Below are 21,842 nucleotides of genomic sequence, written 5' to 3' on the forward strand. Positions count from 1 at the left end.
ACACCAAGCCCCACATCAGCCACAGGCAGACCCTGAGTAAGCGCCTGGAAGGGGGAAAAACAGTATCAGAGAAAAGTCCATTTCCTCTGTTCCCTTACTGTTTGGTTATTCAGCAAACATTTGCTGGAGTCCAGGGTGAAGCAGATACTACTTTAGGTCCAAGGTGGGAGAAGGACTGGGCATTCAGCACATGGCAAAGGTAAGGGGTCAGTGTGCTTGCTGGACTCAGTGGCAATTTAGTGTGACATTGACTGCTGGTGGTCCCCAATGTCAGTTCTCCCCCTTTCCTCCGTAATTAGAACCCCCACTTTATAGTTGGGCACATGGCTATCTGGAATAAAGACTACATTTTTCTACCTTCTTTGTAAGCTGTGGCCATGTGACAAAGGGCTGTAAATGGAAGTGGAGAGTGCAACTTCTAGGAAGTGTCCTTAAAGGGAGTGAGCATGAACCCCTCCTTTCTGCTGGCAGGAATGCACGAGTAATGGTTAGAGTTCAGCAGTCATTTTGGACCATGAAGTCATCTGGGGAATGGAAGCCACCCTTGGCAGAGCGACAAGACTGAGGAGACCTAGGTCTCTGCCATCATAGGGTGCCATTCTAGACTTGGACAGGTTATTTCTATATGTCACAACTGAGAGAGAAATAAACTTCAATCTGAATGAAGCCACTGTTATATTGGGTAGCTCTTTTATTCCCAGCTGAAGCTAATCTTAATACTGTGAGGATTGTTAGCCCATTTCAGAGATATGGCTACCAGAGGAGCCTGAGGATGAAATGAGTCCCAACTGTGCAAACTGGCTTCCTATCCCTGTCCCTTGACTCGCTTTATGATGTTCGGGAAATCCTTCCCTTCTCTGGGCCTCAATCAGTCTTCTTGAATAAAGAAGGGTTGGACTCCATGGTTTCTAAGATATCTTCTAGCCCAGCCATTTTATTCTCTGGACATTTTGGTGAATCATGGAGGCAGGGCTTAGAATTTATACATGATCTTGGCAGTAATAGGTGCCATTTGAGGGTTTTTTTTTTTTTTTTTTTTTCAAGGGGAGAAGGCAAGGAAGATGAATCTGGCATTTTCTGATGGGGCCACATGACTACAGCAGCAAAGTAGAAAGAGAACTGGATGAGGAGCTTGAAGACTTGGACTGACATGCAGGCTCTGCCACTCGCTGCACCTGTGACTTCAGTTTCCTGCCAGTGAAATGGGGACAATCAAACTGACATCAGGGCAGTTGTGAGTAGTAAATGTAATAATGTGTGTGAAAGGGTTTTGTGAAGTATAAATGGTGATGCTCCTTCAGGAGCCCTTGCAGGATGAATTCTCTCTGTCTTCTCTTCTGTGTCTTGTGCTCACCCCAGTGCACCACAATCCCTTCCCATGAGGCCCAGAGAGCCTCACAAAGCAGGAAGGCTTTGGAAAGAAGGCAGAGGGAGCCCCCGGAAACACCTGTCTGCTCTTTGTCCTCCTCTCCCCTCCGTTTAGACTTAACAGCTTTCAAAGCATTTGTGAAGGCTTAATTCTCATTTTATAGGTGAGGGACGAGGCCCCAGGCCCCTGGAGAGGACCCCTGAGTCACTTGCTCAGGGGTGTCTAGCTACTGCTTGGCAAAACTTGGATCACAACAAAGTGCTCTAAACTTGGAGCTTTTTCCAGATTGCCTTACCTGCCCGGACCCTTCTAACAAAGGGCAGACTTGGGTGATTAGAGCAGAGGACCAAGGAGAGGACCGAGCCTGTGGGATGACACGGTGGGTGGGGGCTGTACAACTTGTCCCCTTGGTGCCCATCGGCCACTTTACCCAGACTTCAGGCGCTCCCTGGAGGCCATCGTGGGGAGCGACCAGCCAAACCCGAGCCTGCTTCTGGCTTCTGGACATTTTCCCTGACACTGTGTTTCCTTCCAGCTTCTGGTCTACAATTGGGGGCTTATTGGAACAGTGAGACTGTAGATCTGAAAGACATCTTGGAAAACTCCTTTGGACTAGAGGGTCTCAAATTCAAATGCCACAGGGTTGAAGCCAGTAAGGTAAAAGAGTGAAGGGGTTTGGGGTAAGAAATGTAGACACAGATGTATTTTGTTTGTATGTTAAAAAATTGGAATATTCTTCCTGTTCACAAAGAATTATGCTTTCTTCTATTTTTCTTGAAGCATGAGGGTCTTTCACTTTCCCACTATAGATTGAAATGTGGACACAGGAATGGTTTCTTTTTCTTTTTCTTTTTCTTTTTTTTTTATCTCTATCATAACATAAGCATAAAATAAGCATGATGATAAATGGCACCTGATACTGGCTTCATCGTTAGGACAGTAAAAGGGAATGGTGAGGACTATGGCAAACTGGAATTGCTTGCAATGTATAAAGGGCAGTCAAAGCCACTTTTAGACCTGGATGAGAGGGACCCCTGTCATGGCATCCTTGCTTTAGCAGACCTGCTGTCACCTCTCGGGCTATGCCCTTCCCCTGGGTAAGGAATCCGAGGGACCAAGGGAGCTTGTCCATCCAGACAGAGGCTTTGTCCCCTTGCACTCCAGGGTTGACCATTTTCAAGGTAACTGGGACCCTAGAATTCCTTGCTTAAACCTGCTTTCAGGAACTGCTTGGCTTATTCCTCAACTCCTCTTCTTGTGCATGTCTAAGCCTGAGGGTGGCCCAGGGGTGGCTTATTTGGGGAGGGGAATATCTTGAGCCACACTCTCACTAGCCATTTGTGGCTATTTGTATATGAAATGTGGCTGGTCTGAATTAAGATGTGTTGTCAGAGTAATATACACAGCAGATTTTGAAGATTTAGTAAAAGAAAAAAAAGAATGTAAAATAGCTTACTAATAATTTTATATTGATTGCATGTTGAAACAACATTTTGGATATATTGGGTTAAATTAACCATATTCTTTCAATTCAATTTACCTATTTCTTTTTACCTTTAATGTAGCTACTAGGAAATAAAAAATTCCATATAGTTGTGTTTCTATTGGACTGGTGCAGACTGCACTTGGAAGAGCAGCTGGGTGTCCACTGGCTTGTGTGTGAGGCCCCTCAAGGTGTGGCATGGAGCCGGGGTCAGAAGAACTGGGGGGCTGTGGGTTTTCTTTTGCACCCTTATCCCAGGTCCTCAAATGTGGGGCCAGGGTCAGGGCAGCCTTTTACTCAGCCCCTGTCCACCATAGCCACGTAGGAATTTGGTCCTACAGTGGCCAGATGTTCAACTTTGCAACAGAAATCTGAGATCTGGATTTTTGCATGAAATCTCCTGTTTTAAAAATGTGGGCAACTAATTAAAATGTTTAGAAAAAGCACTGTCCTGGCTAAGACCATGCAAGCCACAGGAAACACATCTTTGGGTTCTGGTTCAAAGTAGGGAGACAGAGGTCGGTACTGATGAGGCTTGCCTTGGTTCTTGAAGCAGAGGAGGCTGAGCCAGCATAAAGACTGAGGGGAAACCAAGAAACAGATAAAAGGTGCTGCATGCAAAATCCCCAACATTAGCTTCCCTCTTCCATTTGCCAAGACATTGACAGTCCAGTATTGGGGGGCAGTGCTACAGTGGGGACCCTAGGAAGGCAGAGAAGGGTAGCAGCATGAAGAGCTCTGGATTTTCTTCGTTTCCCTGCGGCATGGCTTGCTGCATTCAACCTGCTGCTCAGCCTGTCTTAACCTTGGAAGAATGGGCACCATTCTTGACGGAAAGAGGTTGGATTTGAGCAAGGAGGAGGTGCATCAATTGTCCACTGGGGAGCAGCAGAGGAGCAGAGAAGAGTTGCCCTACAGGCTCCTTAGAGGCGAGCTTGCCACCCGGGCTATGTCCTCCCCATTCCAGGAGCCTGACCTGGGAGGCTCCTGGGCTGCAGACCACTGCTACCCCATAGGGTAACTTTGTGCAAATCAGAGGAAGCTCCCATCTTCCTGGGGGATGGCTAAGTGAGTGGAGCCATCATAGTTCCCATAAACCTATGACCTGCACACCTGGCAACACAGGGGCCATTGTTTCAGGGGGAGCTGGGGGCTGAGGGCACAGGGGAGCTGGGCAAGGCAGCCCTCTTACTACCGGTGAGTATCCTCTGCTACACTGTGCGCTCAAGGTTTGGGTACCAGATGAGAGGCGGCTGGGGCTCCCCCTAGAGGGTGCCATACTGACTAGTGCCACCCTGCTGGCTCCCTCCTTCCCGGCAGGTGGCAGGCTCCAGACTCCAGACTCCATCAGCAGAGAGCGCTGAGCCAGGGTAGGAGGATAGTGCAGGCACAGGGCTGGCAGGCGAAGCTGTGGGTGGGGCCAGGACCCAGGAGGAGATGCACTGCCAGGCCTTGGTCTGGGGCTGGGGACAGGTTAAGGGGGGGGGGAGGTTCCTGGCTCTGGAGGAGGGGGACACTTGCCCCTTCAGAACGACCTGTGAGTCAGCAGCACGGAGATCTGGCACCCTGTAGTTTGAGAGGCTCAGAGAGGGAAGTCAGTGAGTGCCAGGCAGAGCCAGAGTGAGAACTTTAGGTGTCATTGCTTCCACTCCATAGCACTTCTTCAGGTTGAATCTGATGATGTCACATCCCTGCCCAAATCCCTTCTGTGGAGTGACCCAGGTCCCTTAGCTGCCTCTGCAGCCCCATCCCCAACTACTCCCCCTGCCACCTTTCTCTGCTCTAGCAACTGAGCTGCTTGCAGTTTTTTGAGAAAGCCACATGCCTTCACACCTCTGATCCTTTGTGTAGGCTGTTCCCCCTGCCTGGAATGTACTTTTCATCTCTTGTCCATCTGATCACATTTAACTTCCTCACTTAGGATCCTTTGCAAGTCCTCTGCTGAAACCACCTCTCACCACCTGCCCCTGCATAGGCTGTGATCCCCTACTACCATTTGCTCCACTACCGTGGCCCTTTCCACTGCCTTGCATTCTTTCCTGCAAGACAGTGAGCTGGATAAGGGCTGAGTCTGCCTGGAAAGCATTCAGTATCCCCCACATCTGGCAGAGAGCAGATGATTGTAAATACCCATTGTTTAAAAATTAAAGTTTAAATGGCTACATTCCTTTCCCACCCTCTGCACCTGCAGCCTCTCCATCACGGGGGGAAGCAGGAGGGCAGGCGGGTGTGTGTGTGCATATGGATGTGTGTGTGTGTGTGTGGTAAAGTGCACAAAGGAGGGCCTCAGGCTCTGGAGAGGAGAGATGATTCCTCCGAGAGGTTGTGTGTGCACAGGATGGACAGGTAGAAACAGGCACGGACAGACATATTCACATCAATCCAGAAAGACACACAGCTCCAAACACAGTGGGGTAATTATTATCTAAAAACTATTTTTGCTGAAGTAGAACATAAATACAGAGATGTACTCATGTCATAAGTATACAACTTGATGAATTTTCACAAACTGAGCACGCTCATGCTACCATGGCCAGATTGAGATAAAGAGCAGGCCCAGCCCCTGGAAGTGCACAGTGGGGGCTGTAGGAATGCCTGCTGCCTGACTCATGAGCCCAGAGATGGAGGGAGGCGGGGCACCAGGGGGAAAGCATCTGAGGCCCTCAGTCCTCTGCCTGGGACCCTGAAGCATTGCTCCAGCCTTAGTGGGGTTTCAATCCGGGTCCTATCCTTAGGAGCCTACTTCCATCATTTTGTCATTGCCCTCCTCTTCCCAACACCTGGGTCTGCCAGGGCCCTTGCAAAGCTTGTACCCTGGTCCCCAGGACCTGTTGCTCTTTCCGGGCCCACTTCTGGCACTGTAGGGTCCCTCTGGCCCTGTGCTCAAACTAGCCCTTGGCCAATTTCTGCTCTTCTGCCCATGCCTGGGGCTGCTCTGTGAGAGGGCATTAATTTGGGGTGGTCTCTCCCAGACTCCTGCCCCAGCCAGGCTCACCAGAACTCCATGATAGGGAAGAGCAGGGTAAGATGAAGCCTGCCCCAGTGTCCATACTGCAAACATAAGGGGGGTGCAAAGGCCAGAAGCAGCTCTCCCAGGACAGAGCTGGCCTGACTGTGCTTGGGACAATCATAAAATGCCTCATGACACTGTGCAAGCCTGAGCGACCGAACATGTCTATTTCTGACTCTGCATATTTTATCGAGATAGTGCGTTAAAAGCTGCATGTGTTGGGGGTTTTGTGTGACTGGGTGGTGCTGGGACATTGTGCATGACATGCAGGACTGTGGGACACTGTGGTTGTGTGTGCAGGGCTGTGTGTTGAGGGATGGTGAGGAGGGGAGCCAGTTGTGTGTCTGCTCCAATGGTAGCGTGCCCAAAGTCCTGCGTGTAAGGACAGACGTTTGAGCATTGGGGGACAGTGTGGATGAATGGCTCGTGTGGGATAGAGTCACAGCTCAGTGAGGGTTTGCTTACTGCAACCAGGAGGTTGTCTGTTACTGTGGGGACCCAATGTGGGTGAGGAGGGTCAATCTGAAGAAGGAGAAGGGGTCAGGGGGTGGTGCTGGGAGGCTCTGAGCTGGGCAGCAACCCCTGCTCCAGGATCTTGCCATCTGGGCCCCTCCTCCGAGCCCCCTGCCCCCACACCCTGGCCCCAGCTCTGGGGATCAGGCACTCTGCCCACCATATTCTGTAGAAATGAGCTATGTGGGGACAAGGCTTGGGCCCAGATGCTGAGGTGGCAGGCCTAGGAAGAGGGGGTGGGGCTGGTGACATGCCGGAGCAGCAGCCCACACCCGGCACCCTGCCCTGTGCTGAGTTGGCAGCTGGCGCTGGGAGCAGACAGGGCCCCACCCAAGCAGGCTTGGGCAGGCAGGGCAGGGCCTGTCTTGGGCAGGGAGGGGACAGAGCTGACGGGGCAAGCCTGGGCCTTGTTTTTGCAAACATGGAGGGTTGAGGGGCAGTGGTCTGTGCACACTTATCGCTGTTATCGTCTGTGCATTTGTTTGTGTGTACATTTGTATTCTTGCCTGTGTTGTATACATGTATCCATGGGTCTGTGTAAGGGCCAGGCAACTGTAGGGACATGGGTGGTTTTGTGTGCGCGTGATTGGCATGTGGGGCACATTTGTGTGAGGCTTGCATGGATGTGTGTTTGGGGGAAGGCTTGGGTGCCTGAGTGACTGCTGTGTGTGCATACTAGTCTGTCATGTTTGTGGAAGTCATGTGTTTTAGTGCCTCTGCATGTTTTCTTGAAGGCCCGTCTCTTTCTTCCTCTCTTTCTCTCTCTCTCTCTCTCTCCATGATTCATTCAGGCCTTAGGCCCAGATAGAAGAGGGGCAATGGTTGGCAGGGGTCTGGCCAGAGTGAATGGGTGTGGGGAGGGGAGGAGTCTGGATTTTCTTAGTTGGGATCTGAGTGGGCTTGGCCAGGGTCCTGGACTGATTTCTTCTTGCAACAAATTTATAGGCCCTTCCCACTCCCCCAACATCTCTTTTTTGATGGTTTCTGACTCTGTGTGTGTGTGTGTAAAATGACCCATAAACCATCATCTGTGTGTAACAACTCCACTGATTCCTCTATTATATATTTGTGATTGTAACAATTCTATAAACCACTGTGCAGCCATGGTTTAAATGTAAGTGGGACACACACTCCTGTGTGTGTGTTATGACCCCCACAGATCCCTGGGTATGTGCATTTGCATGTGTGGGTCTCACCAACTGTGTGAGTTTGTGTCCAGCAATCATTGTGTAAGTGCGTGCATGTCCTGCGGAGTGTGTGTGGGTCGAGCTGACAGTGTCCCACCCAGTCCTCTTCCCGCTGGGTCTCTGGCATGTTCTGTTGACTCCTCCTAACTCCACATGTGCTGACACTGTGCTTCTTTTTGCTCTCCTCCCCGTTCCCTGCCCCACTGCTTCTCACAGCCACCCAGGATCCTCCCTTGGGGTGGGAACCCTGTGTGAAGCTGGGAACTGGGCCTCCCTGGGGAGTTGGTGGGGTTTCCTCCTGACTTTGCTTTACTATAATGAGGTGGTCACCACCAGCTAGTTCAAGGGGAAGTCTGGCCCAGGGGAAAGAGCTTAAGTTTTGGAACCAGACAGACCTGGGCTCAAATTTAGACTCTCACTGTGGCTGTGTGACTTGGACAAAACACCCCTCTGTACCTCAGTTTCTTCTTTGTAAAATGGGATGTTTATTTTTGGAGTTGCTGTGAGAAGCAGTAGATAAGATGGACATACAGCTCCTAGCATAGAGCTTGGCACACAGTAGTCTCTGGACAAATGTGGGTTCTTCTCCCTTTTTCAAACCACTTTCAGATCTTGCAGGGAAGGGGTGCAGAGGTTGGAGGGGGATGCCTTGAGCATCTGACCTCTGGCCTGCAGGGGCCTGGCAGTGTGGAGGGGGAGTGTGTATCCTCTTGTTTCAGTGGCAAGCCCAGGGCTGGAAAAGTCCTCAAATATGGCCCCTGACAGGCCTGTCCCGGCCTCTCTGAGGCCCAGGCCTTGTACCCTTCCCAGGTGGGGGCCTGAAGGTCAAGGTCATGCTAACGGCTGCTGGTTGGAGTGGGAGTGCTCAGAGAGTATCTTGAAATGGGCTCATGGAGCAAGTCCCTGAGGGGCTGTAACAGACCCAGACACCTGGAGGGTTCAACATGGCAGATCCCAGCCGCGGGACCCACACAGATCCTGGAGTGGGGAGACACCCAGACACCCCCAGAAGGGCAGGCACCCAGCCTTCCATTTCAGAGGGACAGAATTCCCCACCCCTCCAAGGACAGACACACAGATCCCCCAGAAGAACAGACAGAGAGGCCCCTTCCCTAAAGGGGGCCACAATCTCTCAGAAGGAGGGACACACACTCTCCACCCGCCTCCCGCCTCTCCCCACCCGGGGCCCCTGGGGAGGACGCGAACAGGGCGGCAGGCAGGCCTGGCTGCCCCTGCTGAGTCAGGCCGTCCCAGCTTCGCGGGCGGAGAAAAGACTGGGCCGCCCGCCAGCTCCAGGGGCGCGGCGAGGGTGAGTCACGCCAGCCGGGCGCAGCCGGAGCCGCCCGGAGCCGCCCGGGGCCGACTCGGCCGTGGGAGAGCTCGGCCCGACCAATCGCCGGCTGCCACCCGGCCCGCGCTCTCGCCCCGCCCCGGCCGCAGGGCCCGTCGGCTTCCCGGGTCCCAGCCCCCTCCCGGGTCCCAGGCCCCCTGGCAGCCCTGAGAGGCTCCTGACCCCGCACCCGGCCCGAGCGCGGGGTCTCTGCCCCTGGGGGGAGCAGTAGCAGACAGAGGGGGGAGGAAGCCTGCCAGGAGTTCTTGGCTCCTCTCTGCAGGGCGCTTCCTAGCTTGACACCCCCTGACGCCGCTGGTTAGGGGTGGGGTACCCATGACTGGGGGACAGCCTCCACTCTGCTTTCCGGCTGCCCTCCCCGCGCTTTCCGGATTCTCAGAGGGGACAGACGCCTGCTTCCCAGTCCAGGGGACTGTCTGGCCTGGCACTGGTGTTTGCTGCCACAGCCTCTGTCCTGGGGCCAGCCAGGCCACGTGCTCTGTTCTTTGCTTCAGAAAACACCCTAGAGTGTTCCTAAGACTCTGGTGACCCCAACTTGGCTGAGCATGATCTGACCTGTGCCTGGACCTTTATGCACACACGTACAGGTGTACAAAGGCCCACACGCGGAGGTGTATGTAAACAGGTGCACACAGACAGACATGTAGTCGTTAGGCCCACGTATGTGCGTGTGTGCATGAACACACTCGCAGGCATTTTCAGAATTCAGGGCAACATCATGTATAGTTTAAGGGTTTGGAGTCAAAAAGACCTGGGATTGGGTCTACTTATGTGAGTTTGGGGCAATTTTTGAATCTCTCCAAGTCTGCTTCCCTACCTGTAAACTGAGGGTTCTTGTAAAGATGAAAGGAAATAACATTGGGACAGTGCCTGGTGTGTTATAATAATAAATGGAAGCAATGATCTCCCAGACCCACATGGACAGACAGTCACAGACACACAGACACACATAGCAAACTTCATACATAAATACATATATGAGGAACCAGGTGCCCATTAACACAGGGGTATTTGCTTTGCACACAGAAACACAGAGGACACCCCCCCTCCGCCCCTGGAAAACAGCAACCCCTGCAACAACCATAAAAGCAAGTTTTACAGCCCAGGGTGTGGTGGGAACAGGCAGCCCAGCTGGGCCGGGGGTGGAGGCCGCTGCGTCGGGCGGTGCCACTCTGCCCCTGCTCCCACTCAGCCCCGGGGAGAGGATGTCTTCATTCTTCCAACATGCTCCTCTCTGCCCCTGAGAGCAGTTACCCCATCTTTTCTCCACTGTCACCTGAAATCAGGCCCCACCCTCTCCCAACAGCCTGAGGCCTCCAAAGGGTTTGTGTCCCATGTGGTTGGGGGGCCCCCAATGGCCTGGCTTTCTGGGGAGGGGCTTGTGGCTGGGCAGGGATTGTCCTCTCCCCACTGCTTCTCTGGACTGGTGGATGAGGGAGGGTGGTGGTGCTGGGGATTTGCTGCTTGGCCCTGGGAACAGCCAGAGGGGGACCACCAGTAGCCAGGGACACCACTCTGGGCTCAGACCCCGTTGTGCTCTGGACAGGTTTCCAACAGCCTCTCCCCACTCTGCCTTGGGCTGCCCAACCCCAGCTCTTGCTTGATCCTCAGCCCTCCCCAGAGTTGGGCATGTTTGAAAATGGCGCTCCAGAGCCAGGGAAAGCTAGAAGGAATTCCTGCCCCTGCCCTGGAAGCGATAGTCCTTTCCTGCAAGCCATGGCCATACTGCTTAGTGCTTTCCCATTCTGTAGGGTCCCCTCCCCACTATTAGCACAGTGGGACACTGGATAATCCTAGTGCCATGGACTGTCAGAGCTGGGAGGGACCCCCATGGGGGGTCTGAGCTCTCACAGTGATCCTGGAGCAGCAGCAGGGGGATGGAACCTGGGGCTCCTGCCTCCCCTCCCCATCCAGACAGACCCTGAGTCTCAGTCCCCCCCACCCCCCACCATCCACGTTCATAGTGAGCAGGTCTGCACCCCTCCCATGTACCATCTGCTCCTAGGGTCTGGGGTGGGAGACCAGGGAAGGAAGGCACTCGGGCCTTGTCCCCTGGAACTCCCATTCTGAGCAGGGAGGAGGGTAGCAGATCCGGGGAACAGAAGCACATGCTAAGGATGGAATCGAACACACGAAGCTGAAGGTCTTACAGATCCTGAGAGGTTTATCGGGCAAAGTTGTCTGGAGGGAGAGGAGGGACATGGACTGTGGGTTGGGGGTGTTGGTGGAAGGTGAGCGAAGCTTCCTCCATCCCCTTCGTGGAGTAAACTTGCTGCTCCCAGCTCTGGGGACTGGATTCCAGGGGCTGGCCATGAGGGGCCAGTGGACTCCGTGCTTAGAATGTCGGTTACAGTGGAAATGGCCAGAAGGAGGCCTGAGGGCCTTGGGATCTCACACTGGCCACTCTCAGGGGCTGGTCACGCCGGGGGAGCTGGGGACAAGGGGATGATTCCAACAATGCCTTACCAACCTCCACTTCACTGTTCTAAAATGACCCAATCCCAACTTCCCAGAGACCAAGTAGCCCTCAAAAGATGAGCTGCTGTGTTTTGCCAATGGGTCTTCAGGGGACTGGGAAACCTGCTCAAATGCCTAGGCCTTTGACAGACCCCCTCCCCTCCTTGTTCTCAGTTTTCCTACCTTCCTCTCCCTCCAGGGCCTGGATGAGCCAGAAGGGTGGGGCTCCTAGTTCGCAAGACCCAATTTTGCTGGCTGGGAGTTTTTCAGGGTGCTAATTAAAAGGAGCCACCCAGAGAGAATGACTTCACTTGTTCACACACACGCCCTTCTGCCCTGCCCACTCCTCTGCCCCCATTCACACGCTGAGCCAAGGCAGGGGTGGCTGGTGGAGGAAGCCCAACGGCAAAAGCAAAGGTTGTGAGCATTTGTGTATGTCAACAAGCAAACTGCAGTCTCAGAGCATTTTTGACATTTTTTTTTCTAGTCAAATGTTGCAGTCGCTGCATTCCCCCTGCTGTTTCCTTCCCAGCAGAACTGGATGGACAGAACTAACTCTGGATGGGAAGGGAACTAGGCGCACCCGAGAAGGACCAGAAGAGCCCCACGACTAAGGGGAAGTCCTTCCCTGGCCTGACTTTGATCCTGCTTGCTGCAGCACATTCCTACTTGTTTCATCTTCTGTGGGGTGGGGTCCCAGCTGGAGAGAGCCTGGTGGGTCCACCTTCAGAACAGGCTGAGGTTCTCCCCACTTCTTCACAATCTTCTGTTTCCTATATTCTTCCAAATATAAAACCACAATCCCTTCTGCTGCTGGGCTGCAGGATGGGAGTGTGGTGCCCAAGGTGGGCATCAGTGCAGCTCTAGTGGAGGGGAGTAGCTCTCAGCGTAGATCCCCCAGATATTCCCACATTGGGGCTGGTGCAACCCACGGTGACTCCCTGTGTCCTGGCTAATTGTGGGGCAGGATGTGCGTTTCTGGATTGTATCATGATCTCGGTGGGGTGGTGGTGGAGCTACCCCCAGACTTCTCGGTGCCAGGGAGCAGTAGTGCGTGCTGGAGGCAAAGGGGCCAGTGGCTGCCGCGCTGAATGGGAGCCGGGAGGAGCCAGTTGCTTGCCTGGTCTCCTCCTGCCTGCATTCTGGCATCGCCCTGTAGGGGTCGCCCTAAGCCAGGCTTCCTGTGGGCCCCCGCGTCACAGGCCCTGTTCAGATCCCAGGTCCTGCCCCACACCCCCTTGTACCCCAACTCAGGGTCTCTTCTCCCCCTGGGCTCCTCCAGCCCTCAGGAGTCTAGGAAGGGCCCTGAGGAAGGGACAGAGACAACGTGGGGACCAGAGACTCTGAAGTGACAGGAGTGACAGTGACGGTGGCTAGAGTACAGGCAAATGACATGCAAATGAGCCTGGCTGCTGCTCTGGGTAGTGCCAGGGGCTGTTTGGGCCCAGGCACTCCCTTCGGTGGCTCTGGGGTGGGGAGAGAACTTGTCAGCCACCTCTCTACCCCATCATCCGTGTTAGGACCCCCCTGGACAGTGCCCTCCCCTCTGATACCAGCTGTGTGGCAGACATGTCGGCAAATGCTTTAGATGCCTCACTTAATTCCCGCAGTGGCCACAGGCAGTGACTGTCTTTCTCATTTCACAGATGGCTCCCATGGGGTCGGATTAACGTTTCCCACCTTCTCCCCCTTTCCAAGCACAAATGACCGGTTTGTCAAGTGACTTTGAAAATGATGTAATAGGATCATTACCCCCCACCCCACCTCGAGAGAGCAGGGCCATCCTGAGAGGCCACTGAGAATGGGGGCTCTGGTCTGTGGTTTGGCACAACAAGACTCCTCGCAGTCAGGGTGGGGAGGGGAGCTGGAGAAGTGGTCTTGACCATTCCCCTCCCACTTTGGGACACCCTCTGTCTGACCTGGGTCTCCTTGATCCAAGCCCACTGCTTATTTACTTTGTCTTTTTGTAAATATCTTTAAGAGGCCTAGCTCCAGCTCCCGTTGCTGCATCACCAGCTCATTACTCTGGCAGTGGACCAGGCTGCCCAAGGAACTTTTAAGGATGGGTTTGATGCAGTTTCTGAGTCTCTCTCGTGAAAAACGCTTTCGTGAGGCCCAGAGGACTGTGGGTGACACTTGCCATTTCCTTTCCTCCAGTAGAGTTCCAGAGAGTTAGAAACCCACATGGAACTAACACTCTGCTTTGCCTTGTGTTTTTTGACTCTGGTGCCCCTTGCCCTTTTGCTGAGCCTGGGGAAGCTTGGATGGGGCTGGGGCTGGGGACCCCAGGTGAGATTTGCTCTGTCCCTCCTCAAAGTGTTCTGCTCCATCCTGGCCTCAGCAAGCTGCTCCCCCCCACCATTAATCCCAATTTTCTCCCCCATGTTCTCTTTCATTTACCCTGCCCTGTTTTCTCCCCTACCTACCCCCCTTCCCTGGCTCCTGCCCATCTCTGCCCTCGTGGATCTCCAGCTGGGTATGCTCTTCTGTGCACCTGCCCTCTGAGCACCTTGGCTGGATACTCCGGAGTCCACTGAGTTTGTCTTCCCCACAGGCCCACGTGCTTGCGGGCTCCTCCCTGTTGCTGGGAATGGGGCAGCTCGAGGAATGAAGCCCTGGCACATTCCAGAGTCTTGAGGAGTTCAGTTGTCCAGGATGCTGCCCAGCACTTGGGCTTCTTGGGGTCTATGACCCCTGGCCCAGGCCTCCGTGGGTCTGCAGTGGCCCAGAGGGGGCAGGTAAACTGCAGGGCCCGTTTTTCACCCCCTCTGCTCCCTGCCCGGTGCCAGACCGCATGTGACCATCCTCCCACCCTCCCCATCCTGTGTCATTGTGGTCTAGGCCCCTCCTCACTTTTCTTTTCTCCACTTACAATCTCTCCCCCTTTCTCTGCAAGGCCCTTCCACATGCCCCCTCCTCTGGAAGTCTTTGCCAACTGCCCCAGCCCAGCGCTCCCTCTAGTTGCTCTGCCTAGTTGTTCTGAGCAGGTCTCTGCCTTCTCTTGGATTCCCCCACTCTCCCTGGTAGAGGGAAGAACATGGGTGCCGATCCCAGCTGGAGGACAGACAGATGCAGGTACAGACCTCAGAAAGGGTCCAGGCTTTACAGACTGACCTGGAGTCAAATCTGGGCTCTGCCACCCCTTGGCAGTGTGATCTAGGACAACTTGTTTAACCTGGCTAGCCTCAGTTTCCCCATCTCTAAAATGGGGTTAATTAGAGGTACAATATGTGAAGCACCTGACACATAGTAGGTGCTCATTACGTGATAATTATTCTTAATACATAGAGTAGTATTAAGTTGAGACAACTTATTAAGTTGAGACAACTTCCTGGAAGAGAGATCTTCTCTGGGACCCCTAAAGGAAAGGAAGGGCCCCTCTTCATGTCCCACCCCCTACCTCTGAGTGGCGCCTTCTTCCAGCGATGCCCTCCCGGCCCTGCCCTCTTTTGTGATTTTGCCTTTTTGAGGAGATGCAGGGTGGGTGGGGCACCTGACTCCTGGGAGGGGGTTGGTGGTGGGCTCTGGAGCTGGTCTCCCTGCCCCCCTGCCCCGCTGCCCCAGCCCCAGTCCTCCTCTGGCAGGGAGTTGGCTGTGCCTGGGCAGGTAGACAAAGTGCTCTCAAACTTGGAGAGGGGCTTCAGCTTTCTTTCAGTGGCTGGGAGCTGCTGCAGGTGCCCTCAGAGGGGCTGGGGAGAGTGAGAGGAGGGCAGGGAAGTGGTGGGGGGGAGTATGTTCTAAGTCCTGCCGGCTTGGAGCATTCCCAGGCAGGAGGTTGGGGTGTAGGGTGGGGAAGCTGGTGCTGGTTTCCGAGTTTCGATCAGTGCGGTGGGTATACAGCTGGGTTCAGGTTGAGCTGGCAGCTTTCCTTCTAGGAAACTTGAAAGCTTTCAAGATGGAAAAACATGAAGGCTGCCCTTGAGTCAGCTGCACTGCCCCTTCAGCTTGGGGACGTTTTGCCTCTGATGAAGCCCCTTCTCCAAGAGATGTGTGATTGGGCTGGGGGTGGGGAATGTGATACTCACGCACAAAATCTTACACATTCTCACACGACTCTCATGTGCCACGTGCTCTTATGCATTCATACCCCCATACCTGCTTCTCTCAAACACACATACCCTTACACACTGATATACACTAGTATCCATGATACACAAGTTATACAGAAGTTAGACATTCACACCCCCATAAACACAGCCTTACACATGCACACATACACAACCATGCTAGCTTTCACATACAAGCTATACTTTCATAGCCCCTATACTTTTTCTTGTACACACATGCATGTATAATTCTACATGCTCACAATCTTTTTACACATTCACACTCATCCCCCCACATTCATTTACAAACTCCCTGCATTATACTCCCTACATGTGTTTACAGACGTGTCCTACACACACACATACACTCACACATAACCTCCATAGTCTTTCTTGCCCTAGGAGGTTGGAAGAGGATTGTCCTCAGATGACAATGAGAGGAAGGAAGGACCCAGGAAAAGTCAGCCTTTGTGGTCAGGCCTGGTGGGGGGAGCTCAGAATATAATAATAATAATGATAATGATGATGATGATATACTAATAGTAGGCATCACCCTGTGCCAAGCACTGTTCTATGCACTGTACATATATCAATGTAACATCTTCTTTAATATACAAACAACTCTATGAAGTAGGAATTATTATCATCTCTTTATGGTAAATGGAGGCACAGAGAGGTTAACCCACTTGCCTAAGGCCACACAGCCAATAAGTAGTAGAGACAGCATTCAACTCAGGCAGTCTGACTTAATAGCCCACGTTCTTAACCATTAGCCCATAGGGCCCCTCTCTCCCTGATTCTCAGCCTTTAGTGCTCTGGCCAGGGCATCTTCAGGATCCCAGGAGTTAGCTCCCAGGGAGTCCATGTACTGTGTCCCAGCTTGTCCCAGGGCAAGCTGGGACTTTTCAAAGCCCAGAAAAGCACTTGGGACTCACTAGTGCTTTGAGTTCCCATTTGAGGGCTCTGGCCTCCTATCCCTGCCAAGCACCAGGGAGATGGTGATGGAGAAGGGCCTTCCAGGGAGGTCACGCACAGCACCCTGCTTTGGGTGGATGAGGAGGAGAGCCTGTTCCAGGTCCTCGCAGGCATTGCTGCAGCTCCTGCCGGGCTCCCAGGCCCTGTCCCGGTTGCATGCACCTCAGCCACCTGCAGGGGCAGTCGAGGGTGGGAGAAGCGAGGCTCCGGCTCCTGCCTGGAAGGGAATGCTGGGAGTAGGTCCGTGCCCTGGAAAATCCTGGAAAGACGCCTGGGACCAGGACTGGACTGGACTGGACTGCCCAGCAAGCTGCCTGCTGACTCCCGTGGGCTCCAGTGTGTGCATGTACCTGTGTGTTTGTGTGAACGTGTGTATGTGTGTATGTGTGTGTGTTTGTGTGTGTGTGTGTGTGTGTGTGTGATGTGATGGGACTTCTAGAGCAAGGCTCATGTCTCCTCTGGGAAAGAAATCAGGCAGTGGACTTGGTGAAATTCCTGAGAGTCTGTGCAAGAGAAGGCTCTGAGCATTCTCAGTGATGTAAGGTATATTTATTGATGTAGACAGGCGAAAAAGCCTGCTGTATATCCATTTTAGTAATATGATCCCATTTATGGGAAATACATATTTAAATGAATAAATGATACACTACACCAGAATACAGTCCTATACTAAATACATATATACACATGCCTATACATAGTCATGAAGTGCAAACTTTTTGAGGACTTGGAGTTTTATGACCTTTGTTCACAGCTGTATCTTCAGTGCCCAGAAGAGTGTCTGGCCCATGGTAAGTGCCCAGTAAATAAGTGTTGGCTGAATGATGAAAGGTTGTTTGTATATGGAAAAGTCTGGAAGGTTAAGCACCAAAATGTTAATGGTGGTTACTTCTAGATAGTAGTATTTTGGAAGAATTTGTTTTTTTATAATTTTATTTTATTATCCGTAGTTTCTAATTTTCAACAATGCATTTGTATTATTTGTATAAGAAAAGGAAGTGCCACAAGGCTTAGGATCTTCTTTTTCCTCCACATCTTTAAAACAACAGGCCTAGATTTTAAGAACACCAGGCGGCAGGTGGGCCCTCTCCTGCCCAACACCTTCCCGTCTGGGTCCTCTCCTCTCTCTGCCCCCTCGCCACTCACAAGCTGCAGCTGGCACGGCTCCCTGAGGCTCTCATGCTACCTTAGCGGGCAAAGTTGTCCGAACAATGGACCCTGCCAGGGCCAAGTCAGCAAGCAGGTGCCTCTGGGGCCAGGAGGAACTGGGCTTGTGTTGTAGTAGGAAGGAGTGAGGTTAGACCCAGGAACTTCCTGAGAGCAATAAGAGGCTGCAGCAGGTCGAGGAGGTCACCGAGTCCGTCTCCTTTCCTTGAGGGCAGCAGGTGCACTCCTTGAATTCTTACCTTGAATGGATTATTCATTGTACCTGAAGCACCTAGCACAAGGCTTGGCACAGACAAGTGCCCAGTAAATGTTTTTGGTTGGATGATAGCATTAATGAGCTTGTCTGGGACAGGGGGGCTATGATAAGAGTTGCTGAAGTCCTCTTCCAGGCATCTCTAGCCTAGTCTCAGGGTCATTTCAGGCCTGTCTGCATGGCAGGTGAAATGAGTCCTGGCTTAGTGGGGTTCTAGCCCCATCCTTGCTGTGTGTCCTCAGCAGGTTGCTTTCCCTCTCTGGGCCTCAGTCTACTCTCCTGTGAACAAAGAATGTTTGACAAGGTGATCTCTTAGGGGTTTCTCTCTGACATTCTACAACTGGTGAGTGTTATACACACGTGGGATGTTATTGTTGTCAGGTTGATCTTTAGTTATGTGTTCTTTTGGTCTTTTTAACTAGAGTCTATTTTCCCTGAGGGCAGGCATGGGGTCGACAAGGCTCTGTGTTGCCATAGTGGGCACACGGCTTGCCCACAGTAGGCCCTCGGTCAAGACCTCCCTCCTTGCCTGTGCTCAGCCTGCTGCCATCTGAGGTCCCGCAGCCCAGCTGATCTTACCCACCCAGGAGCCCAAACAGCTGGCTTCTGTCCTTGTCACTGTCATGTCTCAGGAAAGGCAGTTATGCAGAAGAGGGGGACCATGGTTCTTCCTTTTGGGGAGTGGTGGGCCATGGAACAGAGCATGCATCAGTGGGTTTAAGCTGCAACATAAGGGATTAAATTAGACACTAGGAGAATTCCCCAGCTCTCGGGGTAGATTGGGAGAGGTCTCATCTCCCCTTTCCCTCTTCCCAACCCTACTTTTCATTACTTTCCTCCTCTGGAAAAGCTCCCCAGACTAAGCCTCTATTTTCCCATCGCCCTGTCCTTACACCTCATGCTCCTGGTTCTGGTCTTATCTTCTTGCATGTGTGTGTGTTCTAGGTACGAAGCCATCTCTCCTATCAGAGGATGTCTCAAACTGTTGTTTTTGACTGTGACCCATAGTAAGAAATTCATTTTATGTTTCCATTCTGTATGCACTTACACACACACACACACATATATATATATATATATATATATATATATATATATATATGTAAAACTGGAACAAAATTTCATGAGGCAATATTACCCTTATTACCTGCAATGCACTTTAATTTTCTGGTCAAGACCCAGCAGATTGATTTCATAACCCACCATTGGGTTGCTACTTGCAGTTTTGAAAGGACTGCTTTCTCAGAACTGCTGAAGTGCCTTGGCATGAGGCAGAATTGTCAACCGCCCCTGATGCCTGCCAGCCCTCCCCGTGGCCATGGGAGGGAGAAGGTGAGATGGACTGAGGAAGAGGCCCAGCTAACCCCTCACCCTGCCTCCTGGTCCAGGAGTTCCTGCTGGGGCCTTGGCCATACTTTCCCAGGGTTGTAGGAATCCTGGGAACCTTCCCCTAGAAGTTGCCTCATGCGCCTTGTACCTTGTGGGGTGCCGGAAGGCTCTCCTTAGTAACATGCCTTGTAAATATTTGCTAAATTGGGAATCATTGCTAGCAACAGGGTGCCCAACTGGTTAAACCTGATTAGGTCAGAGTGGCAGTGGCTGGGGGCTGAGCCCTGGATGGGCAAGTCTGGACTTTCAACTCAAGTCTTCTGGCCTGAACGCTACATTCTTCCCCTTTCAAGGGCTCTTTAAACTCAGCCCAGCCCCCTTCCTGCTCTCAGGCGCTAGTGCTTTGCTCCTACATGTGTGTTCGTAACTCTGACGGTCTGGGATGGTTGCCCCTCCGTCGGAAGGCCTTTACCTCTTTCACCCCAACTAGTTGTGTGCTAGAGCCAGCTCATGCGAGCTCTCATGAGCTGATTGTGGGCATCTCTTCCCAACTCTGCCTTCAGTGACATAACTTTGGTAGCCTGCACTCAACCACAGTGGAGTATTTACACCATGGAAATTGGCAAACATCACAAAACAGAGAACTTCCTCCTGCATCCCTCTGAGCCAGTGGTTAAATATCAGCACACCATTGCCCCAGCCCTGAAGCAAGGGTAGGTACTGGCAGCCTGACTTGCCCAGCAGGGTGACAGGTGTTTTCCCCCTTGGGATCTCTTGCCAGCTCCCAGCACAGGGGAAGTTTCCAGTTCTCTTTGTTAAATAAGCAAATGCATTCACATACATACTACCTGAAGGAGTCTCAGAGGGTTCTGAGATGTTCCCAAGAAGATGTTGTAAGTCAGAAGATCTGGGTTCTCATCTTGACTAGGCCTCTTTCTATCTTTGAGTTCTTGGGCAATTGCTTTAGTTTCTGTGTCTGTAGAGTGAAAGAAAGTAATACCTGTGTCTCAGATTGTGGTGAGGATTAAAGTAGGTGAAGGCTCTGTAAGGCTCAGCTCAGCTATTGGCACTCACAGTGTCCTCAGTAGGATTTTAAAAAGTGCTTTGTAAAACACGGTCATTTTATATATGTGAATGGGTTCTCTTATTTCAAAGTTAGAGTTTGGTATGTCCCTTACTTCTACCCTCAACCTGGAACTTGGAGACATACATTTAAATTCTGAACCCCCAGGCAGAGTTTTGCACATTCCTCATCTCCAAGGCTTCTGTCCTGGGAATGCCCTTCCTGTGGGTTTTAGGGCCTTTTCACCAGGGCATGAAGGGGCACCCCTTTGCTACTGCAGTACACCTGTTATCTGGATAGAGGCCACCATCCTCTAGGGACAGAGCTGGGAGGAGGGTAGGGGCTACCTGTGCCTTACCCGGCAGGCAGGAGGAGGCTGGGGGCAGCTCATGCCAGAGAGTGCCCTGCCTGGCCCGGCACACAGAGAAGGGGCAGCTTCTGTAATCCCCTTCCTCCTTTCTCTAGCCCCAACAGGCCAAGACTGGTGCAATTACAAGGCGTGGTAGAAATCAGGAAACAGTCACATCTGAAGACTACTGCTCCACTGGCTTTGGGGATACTTTTAGTCTTTCAGCTTCAGTTCAACAAAACTATTAGGGTTGACCTGTTTCCTGGAGGGTGCTGTGTAAACCGCTGGACTTAAATGGCACAGAGATAAACACTTTATATTTTAATAGTGATGTTTTATTTGAATATGAGATAGAAGAATTAGAATTAGCCCATCAATGTCATAATTTCAAGGATATTATTGTTTAAGGAAAAAGTGAATTGATTGAAATTCAATTTAAAGAAAGATATTCAGTATATAATAGAGGCTGTGGAATGATATGGCATGATGGTAAAGGTTGAACGCCAATGACTGATGCTTGGGATATTCTGGATATTCTGGGTTAGAACTTGGCATGCAATTCTCAGCTGCAAAGGCTGAAGACTGAGGGACAGGGGACTCATTGGGATGTCTGTGGCGGGGGAGGGAAGGCTGACCAGAGGCAGGATGTGTGTGCCTTTTCTGTCTGGTCCCCCTCAAACAACATGAAGGTGGCCAGCCCATCACCGGCCTGTGAAAGCCAGGGAATCCCAGCCTCACCTCAAGCCCCAGGGTTGGCTCCATCCCTACCTTCCAGCCTCCCTTTGTGTCTTGGAGCCTTTGGTCCTGGGAGGTGCGTTTCATTTGAACATGCTGAGGATAAGGATGCCTGCTGCTTCAAGCAGACCCCCAAGCCCCCACACTACCTTTTATTGCATTGACTGGTTTTCACGTAGGTTCCAGACCCCCTGCTGTCCCCTCACCCCTGATGGAAAGTTCCCCTAAGGCAGGGACTGTTATTAACCTTTGTTAAACCTGGGCTAGCATGGTGTCTGGCACCTGGTACGTGCTTCGCAAGTATTGAATGAATGAATGTTGAGATCTGAGTTTCAGTTTTGGATCTGTGTGTGGCCTTGGGCCAGTTGTCCCACCTCTCTGGGCTTCAGTTGGGTAAGGTGTCCTTTAACCCTGGCATTTCTGTGTCTCAGAGAGGAACACAATGTGATGGTTAAGTACAAAGATTCTGAAGCCCAACTCACCATGTCCAAATCCTGGTTATGTTGCTTACTAGTTGTTACTTATTTTCTCTCTGCCTCAGTCTCCCCTTCTGGA

The sequence above is a fragment of the Choloepus didactylus genome, chromosome 8 (genome assembly GCF_015220235.1).
Source record: "Choloepus didactylus isolate mChoDid1 chromosome 8, mChoDid1.pri, whole genome shotgun sequence".
Lineage (NCBI taxonomy): Eukaryota > Metazoa > Chordata > Mammalia > Pilosa > Megalonychidae > Choloepus > Choloepus didactylus.